The following is a 15,401-nucleotide window of genomic DNA, read 5'->3' on the forward strand; positions in this document are numbered from 1 at the left end:
TCAGTAAAAAAAAAAAAAAATTCTGGTTATGAAAAAGGGAGAGAAATAAAAATGGGGCGTGGTGGCGCACACCTTTGATCCCAGCACTCAGGAGGCAGAGGCAGGCTGATCCCTGTGAGTTCAATACCAGCTTGGTCTACAGAGTGAGTTCCAGGACAGCTGGGGCTATAGGGAGACGCTGTCTCAAAAAGACCAAAAGAAAAAAAAAAAAAGTGATTTTAAAATCATGAAAATCATAATTGTTATAAATCTTCCAATTGTAAAAACAAACACAAACACATAATCTATTGAAGGGTGAAGATACAGGGACCTGGTGAGAAGAATCATTGATATACTAGCAAATCATTGATAACTGGCTCTCAGAAGATACTAGTCTAAGGACTGACTTAGCTACTTAGAGTTGTTTCATATATGTGAATTTTTTGGGTCTTGGGGGGGTACTCTTTTGGTATTTTTGGTTTTATTTTGGGGGGGGTGAGACAGGGTCTCCCTGTAGCCACTCTCATGGAGATAAATGTACTGTTTATTTATTTATTTATTTATTTATTTATTTGTTTGTTTGTTTGTTTGTTTGTTATTTTTATTTGTGTTTTACCTGCATGTATGGAAGTGCACCCATGTTATACAATGCCCATGGAGGCCAGAAGAAGGCATTTGATCCCCTAAAACTGGAGTTAAGGACTGTTGTTAGCAGCCATGTGGATGCTGGGAACTAATCCTGGGTCCTCTACAAGACCACCCAGTGCTCTTAACCACTGAGTCAATTTTCCAGCCCCCTAAATGAAATTTTTAAGTAAATTAATGGTTTTTTGTTTTTTTATTTTTTTTGTTTTTTTTTGGTCATTTTGAGACAGGGTCTCCTTGTAACAGCCCCTCCCCCCCACTTCCCCCAGAATTTACTATGGTGACCAGTCTGGCCTTGCCGCCTGCATCTGCCTCTGGAGTGCTGAGATTAAAGGTATGTGCCACCACGCCTGGCAGGTATATGAATTTTTAAGGAACTCTGAAAACACGTAGTGAAGAAACATTTCTCTAAAATCCCACAATTTTCTCTTTCATGTCATTTTCCTCTGATTTGCTATTGAAACTGGTCTTTATGAAATTATCTTGTTTTTAAATATACTTCCATTTGTCTCTATGTGGCTGAGATTTCTGGAAAACTGTTCCTAAAACACTGAAATCATTTCTGGATGGTGGGATTAGGTGACTAAACTTTCCTCCATAGACAAGAGCATATGAATAGTTTAATGACTGAATTCCTTCAAATACCCAGAGAAAATAGGGCATCTTTGTGATGTTGTCTTTTGTATATTCTTCCTTTTCATCTCTTCCTGAAGAAAAAAAATGAAAGGAGCATCTATTCAGTCAGCATATGTAGGGTTCTCACAATGGCCCAACATTAATATATGGAGGGATTACAAAAGAAGCTAAAGAAAGTCACTTTTCCATAAAGAGCTTACAATTTAACTTGGTAGTCTTTGGTTTTCACATTTGCTTGAATGTGATGCCAACTTTCTGTAACAGAAAAAGGATTTGCAAAAAATCAAACTGTGATATTTTTAGGCAGCTCTCTTATTCCAGCTATTCACAGATAATCCACAGCTCTGTTATCCATGTAACTGGTAATTTTCTATTTGGGGATTATTCAAGGTATAGCACAATGCTATCAGAAGCTACTTTAACATAGACTTGAATTCTAAAGGAAAAAAAAAAGTGGGTCCATGCTATTATATGGAATATATTTTGATGTATTCCTCTATTTGGTTTTAGAAGAAATCTTTTCCTGCATTGATAGCTATCAATGAAGTACACTTTGGTCATATTTGCATAAACCACACCACTCTGATAACAAAAACAAATGATTTGATACATTTGCTTTGGCCTAGATTTTATAAAATAATTTGTTACTGCTGTAATGAGCCTTTGAAGCTTAATCACTTGTTCACAGAATTAGTTGTTTATCCAAATGTTTATTTGTAATCATATAGTTTTGCTTTCCTTTTTTAACTGTGTCATCATGTTTGTGAGATTCTGTTTGCATAGTCGTAACAGGATTAACTTCAAGTTTTATTATTTTCATAATAGAAGCTGAAATTTTGAATATTGCGGTATCATATGACGATTATCAAAGTCCTTCGCTTGATCTATTATTTCTCAAAGTTTATCCAAAAGATAAAATGATGGAACCAATCAGTAGTTATGAAATATATGAGGGGATGAGCTATATGTAATATAATGGTAATTTTTATGCTATGTGTGCAAATTAAATCTTCAAATATCTGCTAACTGGGAAGCCTTCTGTTTGTACTTTGTGATCTAATTTACTTCTTTTTCTTATAAATTTAAAGACCTTATTATTCCCTTGCTCCACATCTTTAGCTAGGATATGTTTTTACTTTAATTACAGATTGGAAGTGAATTTCTGAAAACATAAATTTTGCTTCTAAAAATTAATCATGATATAATCACATAGCTGATCATTCACAGTGAGGACCGAAAACACTTTCTAAATGGCTAATAACAAATTGCTCACTATAATTGCTTTTGCAACTTTTAGTTTTGTGTATTATTTTGTCCTCCAAGGTAAAATGACAGAGTGAGCGTATTGCATAAAAACCAAGATCATCACTCTTTCACTGCCTATCATCCTTTTTATGCTTAACCAAGCATTTATTTATTAGTTCTTAATGGTAAGGGCTACAAGGTTACTACACCTGAGAGAAAAATCTGTAAGACAGGCTTTCTAATTAATCACTGGGAGGGTTCAGGAAGGTCTAGCTATTTCTGTAAACTGAAGCACTTACGCAGTATATTGCAAGTGTTGATCATGAAAACGGCAGGTAATGCCTTATTTCACTCAGTTCTGTAGTTCCATTAGGAATAATGAACTTGCATGTCTCTCTCTCTGTGTACATGGATGCCGTCATTAAAATTAGGACCTCACAGGGCCAGCATGATGGCTTAACCAGTAAAAGTGCCTGTCACCAAGCTTGACAATCTAAATTTGACCCCTTTGACCTTCACATGTGCATTGTGGCACATGCATGTGTTCATGCACACAACACCACACACACACACACACACACACACACACACACACACACACACACTCTCTCTCTCTCTCTCTAAATGTTGAAAAAGTATTAGGGACTTTGTTCACCTGAAGACATAATGGAGACAGTTCTAAGAAAACCAAACAATAAGACAAAGTTTATTCTATGAACAATTATCCAGTGCCCACATGGTGCTCTGAAATGAAGACTTGCATTTTACAACAAAAGGCTCTGAAACAGAGGAACTAAGAGCAATAGACCATCCAGTCCTGAGTTACCATATCCAGGGCCTTTGGTGGCAGGTCAAGTCAACTGCAGCATGTGCCAGTAGTTAACTGCTACCATGTTCACACACAAGAACTACAACGCCATTTGCAACAGTGAAATCACAGCTTCATGGATAGTGTTAAGGCTCTTTCTCTGACTCCAGAGGGATATACAAAGTGCTACAGACTCTAGCAATATTTGCACATACATTTGGGAACTCACACTTCTTTGCTTAGCACTTAGCATCTGCTTTTACCTGTTGCCTGGTACAGTGAGAAGCAGAAAGCTTAATAGATCTTCAAAACCTATTTATTCCTCTCCACAAGCCAGGTCCCTGACATTGGCAGAAGTCACATCTCAGCCACACTGCTGGCATAGTTGATCTTTTAAACACAGTAATGTGTATTTAAGTGGAACACAGCACCCTAGATGCATCCTGCCTCTTCCTGTGTACATTTGCTTCATAGCAGGCCAGCATGTCCTATCCTCCATGTACTACCCTTGTGTTCTTTTTTCTTCCCCTTCATTTCTATAATTCTTACATTTTTATTTAAGTGGAAGAAAATGTAACAAACCATGCTTTTCAAGTGTTATACACCTGGGTAGATGCTTACCCTCTCCTGACAAGGTTAAGCAAAAGGCTATGGGCACCGAGGGTGTACTTTGTGTCATTAAAGACAGACATCTTCCAAGAGGGCTGCTGCTTCCTGTCCTTATAGTAGCCAAAGATTCTGTGAGTTACCCTGAGAGCCTCCAGCACCTGCTCCCTCCACTTCAACCAAAACCACTTCATTTTTTATGTTTTAAATGCCCACAAAATATTTTTGTGCTTTTGCTATTCTAGTCTAATAAGAAAGAACTTTCTCTAAAAGTTTAAAGAAATCACTCACTTAAGGCTATGATAGATATGTTCAAATTCTATATTTGTAGAGAAATAGCAGATTTATGGAACAGTGGACTTGTGTTTTCTAAGTGAGAGAGTAGGAAAGAACAAACCCAGGAGGAGAGGAATTTATGTAAGAGGGGACCAATGGATAAGACATAAGACTAAATAATAATATTTATACAGCTGGCATTGTACTTCTTGTTATATAACCATCGTTTATACACATGTACCTATATATACATATATTTACATATCTATTTATATATATATAGTGTGTGTATTTTTCAGTACACTTTTGAACTAATATATTTCCCTCTGATTTTTCACCCCACCTAAATATTATCTCTCTTCTCTCTCCCCCATGTAACCCTCTCCCTTCCCTCCCTAGTTAAAGTACCCCCATTTTCCCCAGTCTAAAATGCACAAAAATTCAATTAAAAATATATTTATACTGAACTAGAATTTTTTCCCCTCCTCCATGGGGTTGTTTACTTTGTTTTGCTTTCTTGTAGCAAAGTAAGCACAAATAGGAGAACATCAGATATAACTTCATGCCGTTTGCAGGCCTACAGTCAGGAGTTGTAGTATTGATTCTGATTTCTTTGGATTGTTAACTTCCGTTCTCAAATATTTCCTATTTCCTTTTTCCTGGTCCCATAAGTATAGAATGGTAATGACATCAAAAATTTCAGTAGTACAGCTGGTGAAATGGGTGACGCAAGTGAAAGTGCTTGACATGTAAGCCTGACAACCTGAGTTCCATCCCTGGAACCCACAGTAGAAGGAGAAAACCAACTCCTGAAGTTGTACTCTGACCTCTACATATGTGCTGTGACATGGGCACATTCCTATACTCACATATATCATATGTATATACACAAACATGCACAGACGCATGCAAACTAATAATAAATAAAAAATTAAAAAACAAAATGCTTCCGTAGCAGAAAATAAAGCAGAAATGAAGAGGGCAGATCATCAGAAAAATAGCTATAAAGAAAATTTATTGATTTTTCAATTTGGTGTCATGTTAGATTGTTGAGTTAGTTGGCATCCCCCTGAAGCCAATGCTGAGATGAAAAGCAAATGCCTATGGTTATATGGGAACTGTAGGTAGATTGTTGCTCACAACAGACAAAGGATGCTTCTTCTTTGGGGAAGGTCTAGGAATGATTTAAACACACCTAAGAATTACTCCTTCCAAGGACTAAGGGAACTTGGGTATTCTTGTTCAAACAACTGTAATTATAGGTAAGGGCTATCTCATAGAGATGTGAAATTTCATGGCAGGGAAGATTCCAATGGCCTGAAAACAGTCCCACAGAGATACAGATACTGGCCATACCTCATCAGGCTGCAGGGCACAGAGGTGATTGGGGTGCTTAGAGGACATGGGAGATCTTTCAGCATCAAGAGTATCTGCTACCATTATAGCCACTGATCCACAAGTAAGACCATTAGGGAGTAATGTAGCCATATCCTATTAAAGAAGAAAAGCTTAAGAGAGACATGAATTATGATCGTGATTAGCAACAAAATTTCTTTGTTCTTGGTGCCATAATATTGTACTTGGTTCTATAAATAATACTTGTGCTTTTAAACATTCACTGTATTCGATTAATATTACATGTACATATAACACCTTATTAGTGTTTCTTAAACATTTTGAATTGGAAAAATTAATTTAAAAAATGCTGGCAACATCTTTTGTGTTCTCTCTTTATATGAAATCATAGTTTCAAAATCTGTATTAGAATTTATTGGGTGGGTTGTTCATAAAAAATGTAAGTGCTACATTCATGTATTTATTTATGCCTTCCTTCTCTTGTTTGGAAAGGGATTTAAGGTAATAGGCACACATATGCTTCTGATTATTGCCCAGATTCCTTCACAAGTAAAAGAAATCAAACTTAGGAATTTCAAAAGTTAGCTCAAAGGAATTAGACCCAGTCAACACAGGGTGTGGATAGATTATTGATTTGTAGTCAGACAGAAGTAAGTATAAATTTTACCTCTGTCATTTTGCTCCATGGTATTAAGTCCTTTGATCTCTCTCTTTTTTAATATTTGTTTTTATTTATATTTATGTGTGTGTATGTGTGTATGGAGTAAGTGTATGCCATGTATGTTCAGTTGCCCATGAAGGTCAGAAAAGGGTATCAGAGCCCCTGGAACTGAAGTTAAAGGTGATTGGGAGCCACCTGAAATGGGTGTTGGGAACTGGACTCGATTCCTCTGGAAAAGCAGCAAGCTCACTTAACTGCTGAACCAACACTCTGGTCCCCTTCATCTTAATCTCAGCATCTTTGTCTCTAGTCTGGAGAGCATAAGAAAACCCATAGTTTTCATAAGGGTTGGGGGAAATGATGTAGGGGCACTAACTATCCCAATGCCCCACATATTTGTGATCAGCCAAGGTTATTTTAAGACCTAGAGGAATACATTTAAAACAGGCAAAAGTGAGTAGATACTGTTGTCTGGATATGAAAATTCAATAAGGAATTACTTAGAATAGAGGAATGAGAAGATGAAATCTCATTAGTTGAAAGAACAAATGGCAAGGCATGAGTGAGCCATGAGAGAGGTCATCACACTGAGACCTGACAACATCTCTGATGGAAAGGAGAGGATGGCCCAGGTTAGCTTGGAATCCATTTTGGATTTCCAGAATTTGAGGTAACAAGAAGATAGCTGAATATGCCTCACATGTTGAGAGGCTACAGATTAGAGGGTCATCAGTCTCATAGTGATAACACCAATACCCTGCCCCCAAATTCTCAATAGGAGAAACAAGAAAGCCTGTGGAAGACTATATTTGCAGGACTACAAGGAAACAAAAGAAATTCAATCAAGGTAAAGAATATTCAGAAAAAGCCAGGAGACCAGTGGAAGGCTAGCCCTCATCACAGAGCCTGAGAAGGGCAGAGAGAAGAGAGACCATGTGCAGGCATCTGCCGCCTCCACTGGCAAAGATAAAAACTGAACTTCTGCCTAGGGGGTAGGGTGCGTGGAGGAAGAACTGGCCATCTGCTTTGTCTTTATTGCTTTCCCTTTCTCTTGGGTGGGTTTGAGTAGCTGACTTCCATTCTATATCTCCCTATTTGTTGCATACACATCACATGCCACCCCATCCCATTTTGTCGAAATAGCATGGGTTTTAATGCTTTAGGCCTCATCAAGACAAGCAACCTCTTTGAGTGCCCTTTAGAACAGCAGAGGCAGCCCAGATCTCTAAGAGGCTGCACAAAGTACTGAGAGACAGCAGAAGTTGATACAGCATCTGGGCTCCAGATCTAGACCTTCTCACCAGCCTCATAACCCTTGCAGGCTTTACAGCCTCTCTGTGGCTCAGGTTTCTAGTAAAGAAAAAAAAATTCAATAATAAAAGTACATAGAGTGGGTGGAGAGATGGTTCAGCAGTTAAGAGCACTAGATGCTCTTGCAAAGGACTTGAGTTTGATTCCTCAGGTCCACATGGTGACTAAGCACCATCTGTAACTCCAGTTCCAGGGGAATCCAATGTTCTCTTATGTCCTCAGGCATTGCTTGACATGGGTGCACTTACATACATGCAGGTAATACACTCATACACATAAAATAAAAATAATAAATAAAAAAATGAAATTGCATAGTTCCTAGGCTGTTGTGAGCTCACAGTGGAATTAATATATGTAAAGCTCTCAGATGTGTATCTGGCATATTGTAAATGCTATGTAACGAATCACTTGTGATAGAAAAACACACTGTACAAAGAATTGAATGAGCAGTAAATATAATGGTTTAGAGAATATTAGAGCTGAGTCCAAATCCCAGATCTGCCATGTATTTTCGGTGTAACCTTGAACAAATTACTTAGTCTCTCTGGATCTCAGTTTCTTCAGCTATATGTTGTGAAGAATATTTCCTAAGTGTGAGGATTAAAGGAATCAATAAAATAAGTGCTTAGTAATTCACAGCCATCATTATTAGCTGGTGGCCTGTCAATGGAGGCATTCTAATTGCTTGCCAGGGATCATGAATGCTGCCCCACTTTACCTCCATGGAGGGAAATAGAAGCCTCCCCAGGAGGTGGCACATAAACACTGCTTCTTCTCTGTCCTCACCTCTACACAACCCAGCACAGCTACTTAAGGCTGCACAGGTATCCTCTGTTAGACTACCTTTTTCTGTGATGACTGTGTTGACCGAAGCTTTGGGGTAAACCCCTCAAGTCAATCCAGAAGAATATAGCATAACTTAACCACAATAAAAATGAAGATAATGCAGTAATGAGTAGAAAGTAATGAAGAATGAAAGGGAAACTTGGCTGTGGGAATGTTAAGGGAATAGCTCTAAGGACCACTCTACTAAAAGCAGAGAAAGCTGGTGTCACATTTAAACATCCAGGAAAGTCTTCACTTCACAAAGTTGTGCATTTTGGAGCTAAGGATAGTGCACCTGAGGTGAAAGAATCCTAGTAGTAGGGGCATCCTATGCTTGGTGTCATTCCCCAAGAACACCTTTTGCTCACTGATGTCTAAGGGGTTCAAAGCGGGTAGGGCAGGCCTGCATTAACCTGTCACCAGACAACATTCTGCACTAACTTCAGACACTGGTCATTCAGAGAAAGTTCTCATTAACTGGATAAAGAACTGCCCTTCTATCCCAGTCATTTGGATACCACAGCCTCCAGATGCCATATGAACAGATACTTTAAATAATCATTTCCTCAGAATAACAATCTATAAAACATAAATAGTAAATTTCTTTTTAGCATAAAAGAAAATTAGATAATCATAAATAGAGGCTATAAATCATGTGTGATATGTCTGAGCTTTTTATGTACCATAATAACTAATCACTTGGTGATCAGGGCACTGGGGAAATTACAATAAATTATATTTTGTGGAATATGCACCACATGAATGAAGCCCGGAATATTGTAGAAGTGACCTTCACCTTGTGTGATGTCATAGAAAAAATGATGCTGCCCTAATAACTTCATAGGGTTAATTAGTTTCAGAGAACACACAAGAGGCAGCGATGTCAGAGAGCTTTTTTATTTTCTTTCCCGTGGGAAGTTGGGCTAATAAAAATGAAAAACATTTCAAGTAGCTAAGTAAGAAAGAAAAGTTGCATAGGGCTAGAAGGAAATGCTTTAGCTATGTTCCCTCAGAAAGCTCAGTTCTTTCCCTGTAAGCTGCAGATCTTGGGGCGGGGGTCATTTGGTTGGTTTGGGTATTTTTTCCTGTTGTTTTGTTTTCTTCTACATCTTTTCCCAACTATATGGGAATCTTTGAAATGACCACTGCTTCTAGAACCTGCTCTGATGATAGATTTTTTTTTTTAATTTGCTGATGAAGTTGAATCCATTTAATCAGATGGAGAACTCTGCAGATAAGGAGACATTTATCTACATAAAATACGCTGCTTTGTTTGGTCTTTCCACTTGGAACCCCAGTGGGGGTGGAGGTAAAGTTTCCACAGTCATGCTGATTTCAGATGAATAGGTTTGCTGGTGTCAAAGGCAGGCTACAGCACTCCACTGGCATCTGGGGTACAGAAGGCTAATTCTTCTGAATAGAGCCATTGATGATTACATTTTGGAGAAACTTAATCATAGAGTAATTAGGCTTTAATTCTTACAAAAACTTAAAATTAATTGGATCTTTTATACAACTTTTTTGTTTGATTTAAAGTACCATGTAGGTTAGTTATAGAAACTTAATTTAAATATGGATTTAATTAGAATTGTTTTATGATTTTAATGAGTCTTAAAAGTCTTTTGATGAGCAGACTGTATAATTATGGTGTTTCAAATGATTGGGTAAATGCATACTTTTATAATTTACCTTTCAGGAAACTGTATTTTTATGGGGGCTGTTTTTTTTTCCATGATAAATTATTTCATTTTGGGTTCAGTTTTAGTGGGGACAGGTACTTAGTCCTGCCCCTAATCACCCAAATGTTTTCTTTCTAGATTGGCATTGAACTTTCATGGAATCAAAAGCATCAGGCAATAGCCCAATGCTGCAGTTAAATTTAATCACAAAAATAGTTTTGTTTTTATTATAAAGAAGTCTTCTAAATCACTGCTAAAACTTTTAGTTAGGAATTCAACTTCCTACATAACTGTGTAAGTAAATTAACCTGAAGACAAGATCTGTTTTTGTAGAAAAGAAATGTGATTTTGGGTTAATGATTGAAATTTTTAATGGAATTTAATATTGAGTTATCATCTTTTAAATGTGTTCTCAGAACAACTGAAGTGAACATTTTCAATAAACATGAAAATTCCAAAATTAGAGAAGATAGAAGAGCATTATATAGTTTTTCCTCTTTAAATATATCCATTTCTGTCCATAGTAAATCAAATAGCCAGCCTTTGGTGTTTTTCTTCTGACTTTCTAAGACTGCATAATTAAGTAATATGATGGCACGCATTTTAACTTCCCACTTTCAGTGACACTATTATACTTTATCCTCTTATGTTCTACCCTTCAGTGTTCAGTGTAGGTCAACTTATTTACATTTGCCTGAAAGTCAGTCAATTCAATTCATCATATCAAAAGAGCATAGGAAGAAAATACATCTGGTCAGAGCTATCGCTATAGAAAAACACCTGACAAAATCATAGCAGGACCAAAATTCAGTAGAATAGGAGTGAAATGGAACATACTCAACTTGATTAAGAAAATCTTTGAAGAGCTTGTAGTTAACATCACACAGAAAGATCTGGAATTAGATCAAGGATGCCATCTCCCACCACGTCTGCCATAATGGACATCTCAGTCAGTACAGTGAGACTGAGATACACAAAATGCATGTGAATGGTGAAGAGAGGTAAAGCTGTCTCTGTTTGCAAGTGACAAGATACGTAGAAAACTCAAAGGAAGCCAGAGGTAACTAGGAAATAAAATAAAATTAGTCAGAATGCAGGATACAGGGTCAGTAAAACTTTGTGTCTACATAACACATAGCAAAAAAACAAATTTATACCAAAAATTGTAAATTTCCATGCAAAATAACATAAAATGTTCAGAAATAAAAATAACAAAATATGTGGATCACCTCTACACTAAAATCTGTAAGATATTGCAAAAAAATGAAAAGGGAGAAATTTCAAAAAGGAAGTAATTGGGGAATAAGACTATACTATTTTCAGGATTGAGTTTCAATTTTTATTGTAATTTTATGAAATTTGTTTTTTGACAATTCATAATGTTTATGATGGATTCTGGCTGCTCTAGAACCCCAAACCTCTCCTATCTCCCTCCAACCTCTATCAGCTCCCTCCTCCCTACAAGTCCTTTTCTCACATCATGACTTTCTGTTTTGAACTGGGGCCATTTAAGTGACATGAGTTTGGAACAATTTTTTGAAGGTAATAATTCTTGGGCCGGGCATAGTGGCACATGCCTTTTACCCCAGCACCAGAAAGGCAAAGGAAAGAGAGTGTTTATGAGATCTAGGCCAGCCTGGTCTACATGGCTACATAGCAAGTCCCAGGCCAGCTATGGCTACAGGGAGACCCTATCTCAAAAAGACAAAAAAAAAGGGGGGGGGGCGGGGATGATCATTTTTCCCAAATATTTTGTAAACTTTTGCAACCCTAATCAAAACCCAGACATTGACCAGATATGGTGGTATATGCCTATAATTCTGTCTACTCAAGAGACCGAAGCAGAGAAATGGAAGGTTCAAGGCTTGCTTGGGCATAGCACCCTCAAGATCATCATTTGATCCAATAGCTACAGGTAAAACCTAAAGGTAAGTCTAGAAACTTAGTAAGAAAGTGTCTCAAAACTAAGATGATAAAGGCTTAAGAATATAGTTCAGTGGTACAGTGCTTGACTAGCATGTGCAAAGCCCTAGGTTCAGTCCTCAGTGCCACACATAGGGAAAAAAAAGGAAGGAAAGGTGAGAGAGAGGGAGAGAATAAGGGAGGAAAGGAAAGAGGGAAGAACAGAGAGAGAGGAGAAAGGGAAGGAAAGAAGGAGGGAGTATGTGCTTGCTGACTGATGGGAATGGAAAAAAAAATGGTGTAACCACTTTGGGAAGCAGTGTGACAATACATCATAAAGTTAAAGATATAACAATATCATTCTAGATAATTTTCCCAAAATTAAAAACCTGTTTCCAGGGCTGGTGAGATGGGTCAGCAGTTAGGAGCACTGCCTGCACTTTCAGAGAACTTGAGCTAGTTTCCCAGCATCCACATGGCCCTGCACCTACGTGGCCCTAGTAACCATCTGTAATTCCAGTTCCAGAGGACCCAATGACCTCTTCTGGTCTCTGTGGGCAGTGCATGCAGGTGGTGCACTTACATACAGGCAAGACGCTCATACACATTTAAAAAAATATAACTAAACAGATAAATAAATTTAAAAACCTATATCCCTAGAAAAATGTAGCTGTAAATATTCATAGCAAGAAATGAGAAGCAACCTTCTTAAATGACAGAACCGGAGTTTGTTTTCTAATTATAAATAATATGATTTTTTATCTGCCTTTGACATAAACAGATAGTTTTGAATACCAACTTTTTGAAAATCTTAATAAATGAGTGCTAATAATTTTTCTAGATCTATGCTTGTCCAGAATATGCATTCATATAGTATGAATTGGTGAGCTTATTTTAGTGAATGAAGAGCTTGACACAGCCCAGAGTACATGGGCAGTCCTTCCAGAGGCTTAGAATTTTAGGAAAACTTAAGTAAATGAGTATCCTTAGCATTTGATCCAGTAGCTACAGGTAAAACCTAAAGGCAAGTCTAGAAACAAATGATGTAAACAGACAAGAAATATTTGATCTATGACTTAAAATTCAAAAAAGAACAAACACCTGTGCATATATCTCTCAACAAAATGTATTTTTTCATAGTTGCCTACTAATAATCTTTATAACTCTCTCTCAAGATTCTATACACTAATTATGCTGTATTCTCAGTATTAGAAGTATATGAGATGCTATTTTTAGTAAGCCATGAAGACACCCAGTGTGGTAAGTTGGTATCGTAATGACTTTCCAGTAAGGCAGAAGTCCCTGGATCTTTCTTGTAGCTTTCTTTTGTCAGTAGTCATCAATAAATATGGTCAGAGTAGAAACCTGAAAAATACCTGTGATTTGGGACTTCCCTTTTGCAACCCCCAAAGCATCTTGCAGTGAAGAAGCTTGCTATGAAAGGCCATAAAGTAGAGATGACAGCATGCTCAGACAAGTGACCAGTTGGTGTAACCACATGAGTGAAATTCAGCAAGGACTTCCCAGAGAACTGTTGGGAGTAATGAGCTGTATTGTCTTACTTCACTAAGTTTGGAGGTGGCTTGTTACATCATTGATAGTTAATATATCCAGTCATTAGTTTTTCATTGGTGGAAGTGACATCATCCTGAGTTATGTATTGTTCGTTAACAAAGTACTGAAGGCGTAAACATAAAATGAAATGACAAGTTGAAACAAATACCAAAGATTGTGTTTTCTTCGGCTTATACATTTAAGCTCTAACAGTTTTTTCAAAACTGTGTATGTGCATATAAACATTTTACAAAAGGTAAATTTGCTATTCTTTAATTTACATAAAAGTACAGGCTCTGTTTATAACTTCCTTAAATATTTCATATATAAAGAGAAGATATTTGGGGCTGGAGAGATGACTTAGTGGTAAAGACACTGACTGCTAATCATGAGGATAAGAGTTCAGATCCCAGCAACCATGAAACAAGCAGGATGTCCTGCCCATGCCTGTAATCCCAGCTCTGAGCAGGTGCAGAGAGAAGGCTTGCTAACATCCAGCATAGCCTAGAATGCATGCCCCAGTTTCAAGGAGAGACCTTGCCTCAAAGGAATAGGCAGTGAGTTATAGAGTTCTCCTGACACACACTTCTAGCCTCTACATGCACAGGTGCAAATGCCCACACACACACTTGTGTATATACCACATTCACATGCACTCATACACACACATACACAAATAAACAATAATGAATAAAGAAAAATTTAAAACAATAAATTTTTGTTAATGAGGGAAAGTTTACAACCTGAGACTTCATTCAGTCTAAAAAGAACAAACAAAACCCTGTAGTACTATGTGAGACCTAAGTTTATGTGAGTGGTCAGTTTGTCTTAAAGCAGAGCAGAAATCACAAATGGAATGGTAAGTAGGTTGAATTTTCAGGGTAAGATGCTTTTAGAAGAATGGCAACATAACTCCTTGAGTATAGGGACTATGTTTCTTTATACTTTAAGAATTTAGCTTCCTTGGTGCTTGACCCTTAGAAAATATCCAGTAGAATGAATACTGAATGAATGTATGGTAAAAATGAAAGGCAAAACCCTATAGTTTATGGTTCTAAATCCTATTGCTTAAAGTTGAAAGCAAAACTGAATCAAGTTTAAGATGCTTGCAGAATGGGTTGTTACAGTTATATAAATTTTTATTCTTAATTTTCTGTGTTCTAAGTAAAGCATTGAGTACCGCATGAACAAAGGGAACTGTAGCTTCTAGTTTGGTTACTGGTCAGCTCTGTGGTCTGGTGCAGTGGGTACTCAACTGAAGACAATGACTCCCCGCTCTAAGAATCTATCAATAGCCAATAAATAGTTCAGGAGTAAGAAGTAAGGACCAGTGATTTTCCCTCTAACCCCTATACATTCCTTCTTTCTTTCCTTTCCTCCTCCCTTCCTACTTTTCTTTCATCTACCCATTCATTTCTAGCAATGTTTCTGTACACGATTAAAATTCTGATACCAAATAGAACGTTTGTGTTTGGACACCAAGTTCTTTTCCAGTTCTCTAGAGACACCAGCTATGAGTCCTACAATTCAATTTAACTCTTAATAGTAACTACTAAGAGTCAGTTCAGATGCTAGAGACTAAGAGATCCATCACATAGACTCAACCCCCCAACTTCAGATGTCAATCACAGATAGCAATGGATCCCCAGATTACCCACACTTCTATCAAACTTGACTGCAAACCTGGAGTTCCCACAGCCCCTTAGGTTTCAGAATCTTCCAGAATGTCTCACAAAACTCAGGAAAAAAAAACATATACTTATGATTAGCAGTTTACTATAAAGGATATTATATTGGATTCAAAAGAACAGTCAAATAAGGAGGTACATAGCATAAGATCCAGATGGGTCCTAAACACAGTCTGACTGATAGAATAGGTAGGTACATGGATGTATTCACCAACCAGAAGCTTCCTGTC

At 37.3% G+C, this 15,401-nt stretch overlaps 1 protein-coding gene and 1 pseudogene across 7 annotated transcripts in view; one reads left to right on the forward strand and one right to left on the reverse strand.

Annotated features, from left to right (window-relative positions):
* LOC103731036 overlaps positions 1-6,227 on the reverse strand; it is a 75,543-nt pseudogene extending 69,316 nt beyond the window's left edge.
* Kiaa0825 (KIAA0825 ortholog) overlaps positions 1-15,401 on the forward strand; it is a 485,775-nt gene that overhangs the window by 426,858 nt on the left and 43,516 nt on the right. The window lies entirely within an intron of this gene.

The sequence above is a fragment of the Nannospalax galili genome, unplaced genomic scaffold (assembly GCF_000622305.1).
Source record: "Nannospalax galili isolate Female #2095 unplaced genomic scaffold, S.galili_v1.0 scaffold173, whole genome shotgun sequence".
Taxonomy (NCBI): Eukaryota; Metazoa; Chordata; class Mammalia; order Rodentia; family Spalacidae; genus Nannospalax; species Nannospalax galili.